Source organism: Octodon degus, unplaced genomic scaffold (assembly GCF_000260255.1).
Source record: "Octodon degus isolate 3935 unplaced genomic scaffold, OctDeg1.0 scaffold00010, whole genome shotgun sequence".
Classification (NCBI taxonomy): Eukaryota; Metazoa; Chordata; class Mammalia; order Rodentia; family Octodontidae; genus Octodon; species Octodon degus.
The window spans coordinates 10,843,958-10,851,060 of record NW_004524586.1 but is presented as its reverse complement, the minus strand read 5'-3'; positions in this window follow the sequence as shown (position 1 = coordinate 10,851,060).

Genomic DNA, 7,103 nt, shown 5'->3' with positions numbered 1-7,103 from the left:
GCTTTACTTCTTATACTTCATTTTTATACTTTTCTGCTGGATGGTTATGTCCTGAGTCTTAATTGACCTTGGAAGGCTAGGGCCAAAATATTGGCTTGCCTTGCGGCCCTCGTTTTTCTCTAATTTTGGTCTGCAAACTTAGGTTGTTAACCATCCAGAAGAGAAGCTTATTGTTATTACCATACAACCTAGGTTGTTAAGCTTAACTCACTATCTGTCTGAATATCAAACATCTTAGGCATAACATGGAACAGGTAGTTTTTATCAAATATTAATATGTTAAACTTTAAGTCCCTACAGAATATAATGAAAAAACATTTAAAAATTAGAATATATTTTTAAAATAGGCATAAAGAATTATATACTTCTTATATTTACACATAAGTCCAAAAATCTAACCATATACAACCTTGAAGCAGGACAGTCCCACAACATTCCTTTTCCTGTCTCCTGCCTTCATTCACCACCCCCTTCTTTTTAAACAATAATTTACTCAAGAGACAGCACAGCAGCAACTGCCATGTCATGCCAAGCAGCCCTTATTCAGAAGACCAGAATGACAGGCACTCCAAGATGCAGCCATTTCTCTACAAATTCAAATTTATTTTTGTTTATGGTAGAGTAGTACTATATTGTGTATAAATACCACATTGTTTTTATTCTTTCTGAGGTTAAATTAGATGTGGCTCAGAGCCCCATCCTACCTAGCTGGTTGGCAGAAGTATGGATCTCAGTCCTACAGGCCAAGGCAGGTTGGAAGGCCACACAGCCTTCCTCCCAGTGGCTTCTACAGAGATGCCCACAGTCAGCAAGAAGCCCATAGTTCTGGGATGATGGGCCAGCTGGGCTAGGCTGACAACACAGACACTCTAGTTATTCCAGGTGCACAAAATCCAAGGTGTTTGGGGAGGAGGGGAGCAGCCCAGGACCAGGCAAACCAGACGCAAGCAAATGGTGACTATGAGGCTGCCCGTCTGGAGAACGGCCAGGGAATTTCCTGCAGGATGCACCTCAAGGTCCCCACACAACAACAGTCTCTCTCCTGGAGACGTAGTCTAGAGAAACAAAGACCCTTGTTCCACATAACTTGCACAGGAATATTCCTAGTGGCACCATTCCTAATGGCTGAAATGGAACCAAGCCAAAGCCCTTCACTGGCTGACTGCAGAGAAATGAACAAACAGCCCCTGGTGCCTCCAGCAGGGGCACTGCTCAGCAACCCAAAGGAACACGCCAGCCTCTGAGTATAAAATGTTCTAAAGGCTATTAGAGACATAACTTTTATATTTGCCAACAAAATATAAAATACTTTTTTAGAAAAAAAAAAAAAAAACACAAGGAAAGGATCAGCGAAGAGAGCATTAAATGCCCAAGACATGAAAGCTTTCAAAGGAACTTGAGTGTGCTTACAGAATGGGATTCTGTTTCCATTGCCAGCAGCATCGAAGATGACTGGTGTCTCACCATGGCCTAAGGTGGCCTTCTTTAGCTTCCACTGTCCACTCTTTAGCACCAGTCCCTGTCAGCAGAGTCCCTGGGCTCCCAGCCCCCAAGACTTCTGCATTCCATCCCTGGTGTCACTATTGGGTACAACTGGTATGATGCCAACTGCTACAGGAGTGCAATTCTGTTCTAAGCCATCCTGATATCCCCAAGAAGGACACACAGCCCAAGATCCCTTTACTGCCTCAGACTCTGTCTTATGCCAGAGTGAGCACCATCTCAGCTTCCCGTAGCAGCAGCCTATCCCTGCAGCCCTGCCCACCCCACTGGGGGATGGGCTGAGGTCACCATCAAACGTTGCAAGGACCATGCAACTGTATGTAGCTGAGAATATTTCTGCCCGGAAGTGTTCTGAAGAGAGCCTGCAACCTCTAGCAATACTTGAACTATTCGTGGAAACTGGAATCATGACCATTTTAATATCCCAGCAGTATAACATGCAGTGCTTGGAAAAGAGAACCAAATAAAATGTACAGCATTGAAGATATAGGCGATAAGCAGGATCATTTCACACTCTGGAATACTACACAGCCATGGAAATAAATGAGCCGTAGATGTGAATACCAGCCATAAATTGGAGAAAAACAATATGGATATCAAGCAAAAAAGGCAACTTGACTAAATGTCTACCAGTTGGAGACGTGACTGGCTTAATAAATAGAAGAATAAATAGAATAAATCACTAACGTGTGATTACCTCTAGGAAACACTATTTCAGGGAAAGAATTTTCCATTACTCATTTGATGTTTTGTGGCGTGCCTTGGTTTGGTCATTTTACAAATCTACAATTTTCTTTTAAGAAGAAAAAGCAAGTCATGGCATGATGTATATATTATCATCTGCCTGTAAACTTGAAAAAATGCAAATAACTCTATGCAGTGTTTGTGAACATGGAAATATTATCAAAAGTACTTTTAAGATCTGCATAGCAACAATAAGCACCAAAATCAGAATACTTTGGTTCCCGCTATGAGGAGGAGGGTGAGGACAGCGGGTTTCACAGGAGACGTCCTTAGGTCTTGCCTGGTTCTGCCCTGTAAATTGAGTCTAGGATATGTAAGAGCCAGTTATTATTCTCTATTTTTATATGCTTTAAATATTTGATAAGTTAAAAGAGCAAAGTACAGGACACTATAAATATTATACTACCCTTCGCCATTTTAACAAAGAGGATACACACACAAATCCGTATTTGCATACATCTGGAATTTCAGACAACAAGGTGAGTATGAATGAAGGTGGCTGTTGTTTTATACTGCATGCCTTTCACATGATTTAGATTGGTGTCACTTGCGTCCATATTTTCAGTGTTAAAAAAGATGTAAATATTATAAGAAGAAAATCTCAGCGAGAGGAGGACCGCGATGCCTGCTCCCTGAGAGCCCTGTGCCTCCAGTTTTCCAATGAGCTCTTGCTCCCACCTTCCTGACCTTGCTCGACCGCCCCCAGTCATGGGCCTAGAAAGAGCTTCTTCCTGGGTCTTGACCTCCCAGTTCTGCACAGATCAGCTTGGGCACCATAAAAAGAAACCACGGGCTGGGCAGCCTGGGATCTCCATTCCAGCAGATTCCCCTGGAGGCTTCTTCTTCCCTGGTAGCCGGCCCTACTCCCGGGGTCCTCCACAGTCATCTTCTCTAGGGTCTGGGTCCTAATCTCTTCGTCCTGTGGAGATGTCAGTCATATCGGATTAAAGCTCTCCTATGTAACTTGATTCCATCTAATCACCTTTGTAAAGGTCTCCAAGGGCCGTGCAACCCTGGGGTCTTGGAATTAGGGCTTCAGCCCTAAATTACGGAACATGATTCACCCTAGAAGTGTTGATCCACAGCCCTTTCTTTTCTCACACAAAGCTCAGTTTGAGCAAAGTCACCTCCTAAGAGGCCCCAGTCACCCCTCCTCCAGGCAAATGTTTCCTAGGCCCAGAACTGCAGGACCTCTTTCTCAGTGCTGAGACACACAGCTCACCAGATGGCACCCTGTCCCTGCACCTGCTGGTGGGATTCTCTCTTGGGTCCCCTGCCCTGGCTAATGACCCTCAGGCAACCTGGGTGACCCTGATTACCTGCTACTCCCCTCCACACCTTCCAAAACCTCCACTAATCTCTGATCATACCTCAACATCAATTACTCTCTTACTCAGTGTTTGGGTCCCAAAAGCCATGTGTCCTAGTCAGGTTCCAGTCAGAAGAGCAAAAACTGCACGAGGTATTCTTGCAAAGAGCAAGTAACATGAGAACTGCTTTAATGGGACCCAGCATAGGACTCAGCTTTCACCCTGACAGGGAAACAAAGAGAAGAAGCTGCGGTTAGAAGCTGAGGTCCCAGAACCTCAGAGAAGGGTCCCAGTGGAGGTGTCTCAGATGATGTGCTGGTGGGCAGGGCCACAACGAGCTGATTCAGGAGGTGTGGGGGAAACTGGCCCCACTCCACTGCCTGGAGAGGGCACCTTGGGAGTGGCATTGAGATGACAAGGCCGCTCCCCCACTTTGTCTGCTTCCCAGTTTTCTTCCCACTTCCCTGTGCAGAGCCCAAAGGCCAAAACTGACACAGGGCTGCATTTGTCCTTGTGTGCAGGCATCTCACAGCAAAGCATGTATGTGTGGGCTGGAAACAGGAGCAGGAACTAAGAAGCCCTGAACTGTGTGATGGAGCACCCACTGAGGAAAAGCACTAGCGTGCCCATCGTGAGCCCTAGTTGGCTGCTGAGAGCCCCTTCGCGTGTGACTCATTTCTCAGCCACCTTGGCCTCGGCTGTCGCCAGTGAGCAGGACTGTCCTGTCTGCTCTGGATGGAAGCCTTGCTGAGTGACTCGCAGCTGGAGGGCTTACCCCAAAGGGGTGGCTGAGGACAGGTGCTCCCTTTGGGACCACTCGCCCTTCCCGGGGAATGCCCCTCAGGACCCGCTCACCAGCAGGAAGCCATCAAGTGGTGATTGACAGCCCCTCCCAGCTCACACTGCTGACCGCTCTCACCGGCACACTGACCGTTCCGCCCCATCAATTTCAACCAAGGAGAAGGAATGACTCAGATCCACCCTGAAGATTTAAGGTGCTACCTTTGAAAAAATTTGAATTATGTATGATTTGAGAATGGCCATATTTCATACATACAATATTGATTTGATTCTTTTAAAACAAATAAAATGCAGGGCAAGTGGTCCCCGGGAAAGGTCACCTGTTATGCAAACCAAGCCCCAGGGAAACTTTTCTATGCCAGCTGCAACATCAGGTGACTAAAAAGGACCAGTGTGAATTTCATTTATAAAAATCATATTTTATTTATTCACTTCAGCTTTATGTCCCTTGAAGAGGCAGAGGCCTTTTCCTGGCTCCTTTCTAAGATGGTTTCTGTTTAAGAAGAAGCACGTTCTCCCATATGCATTGGGTAGGCCAAGCGAGAGCACTGAGAGAAGGAACAGCTCCTCAGGCCACAGGAGCTCCAAGGCCCAGGCAGGCCCACCTGCCAGGGCTCAAGCTTCTCTTAGCCAGATTTACCGAGAGCACCCTCAGAGCTCAGGCTCTGCCAGGGAGGATGTCAAAGCGCACGTGGTCCTGACCTGAGGGCCCCTGATCCTAACTGGTGAATCATCTCTGTTCCATAGAAAACTCAGTCAAATAAAGAGGCACGAGCCTTCTCCAGTCATCAGCATTTGTTTAGCACTCAGCACATATCTGTGTTTCCCCCTTCACCTGCCAGTCACAGGCAAACTGTATTCAAACCTCTCCTGAATGTAAAAGCCATGCTGTTATGTTGAGCTGTGGGGGACTCAGGTCAACAATCTCTGACATTGCCAGTTAAACAGAAGACCCAATGCTATTATGGGCTACTGGACTCTTTTATAATATTTTGCTGAGTTTACACACCTATAATATTCAAATAATGGAACTTAACAAAAAAAGGGGATACAGATGAGTGTCCATTTTGTATCTGCGTATTCAAAGTGGTTAGGATAGAGATACAGTTACATTCTCTTAATGAATAGAATGATTTGTTCTAATGGTGTTTGTAAATAGGATCTCAAGTCTGCATCTTGCACAGCAATTAACCACTAGGAAGAATGTATGCAGTGTGTTAATTATTGAAACTGTCCTAATGATTTGATTTGAAACTATCTCATTGCTATTTGTTTATCAATAAAATGATGAAAAAATAAAATAAAATAAACCTCTCCTGAATGTGTCATCATGAACTTCACCTGAATGCAACACTGAACTGAGCTGTGGCCCCAGTCCACTCAGTGAGGCTCAGTGCTTGCCTCCTGTCATGGCTTGGATCTGGATTGTCCCCCCCACAGCCTCACAGGAGAGGGATTTCAGAGGTGACTGGGTCTAGACGGTGTGATGCATGAGTAAGTACATGATGCTAGGAGAAGAGTGTGATACTGGGCAAGGGGAAGGCCCATCTTGGGTGTGGACGGCAGCACCCAGAACACTGATAGCCTAGAAGTGATAAAAAAGAGAGGCTTTCACTGCTGGGGCTGCTCGGTGCTTGCTGCTTTCTGCCTGCCATGCATGAACTCTATCCTCTCCTCTGTGAAGCCCCTTTGCCTTGCTACCCTGCCTTGGAGCCAGCTGACTGTGGACTGAAATTCCACAAACTGTGAGCTGAAATTAACTTTTCCTCCTTTAACTTTAGGTATTGGCAATTTTGTCTTAGGAACACGAAAAGTAACTAGAACACCTTCTGCCAGTGGACCTTAGGGCATTAGCAGGGCACTGAAGGCCACCCATGGTCTGAGTCCACCAACAGCAGAAGAGACAACCTATTAGGTTAGCATTTGCTGGTGAAGAGGTCACATGGGGAAGAGTCATCACCAGGGACCTGCTGTGGGCCTAGGCCCAAGGAATGGCCTTAAGATGCCATTTACCCCCAGGAAATCACAGCCAAGAGAAGGCTGTTCATGCAGGACAATAACACAGCTTGACCTTGGTGACAGGATTGCCACACATAATTCTGAGAGTAGGTGTGATTTCCTCTACCTACCTCAGGTAGGAGACTCTAACCCTCAACAAGCAAGCCTGAGTTGAGTTGGAGGAAAAAGTAACCCAGAGTTGCTTCAAGGATCTGAGCACAAGCCATATTAGTGGAAACTTTCAGTTATTTGAAGACTGTCCATTTGCTTCAATATGGCAAATTTATACTATTTATTGTGTTATTCTATAAGTTTTGATAGATGCATTAAAATAACCCTGGTTCCAGTGGTCCTGTCCCTTACTTTTCTACTGTAAGTCTTTTACTTTAGCAAAACAGTACCTGGCTTTGTGTCTTGGTAACTGTCCCTGAGAGATAAAAGAAACAATCTATATGTTTACCAAACTTGGTATGATGAAAGGCAAGGTGTGTGAATGTATGCAAAAGTGTCAAGGCAGGATTCTTCCTGATATGATGCTCTATGTAACAGGTTGGCCTATGTCTACGCAAGCATCACAGAAAGCACAGTAGACTCATACCATTCCAAGGTTTGTTTTTAAAAAGTTCTCCTTTGTTTTTTTTCTGGTAGAAGAAGCCCAATTCAACAAAATGATACATGAAAAGCAAGATTTGAAAGTTTTGGAGGATATCAAAAGTTAATCACAAGACCCAGTCCTAGCCCAGGTCC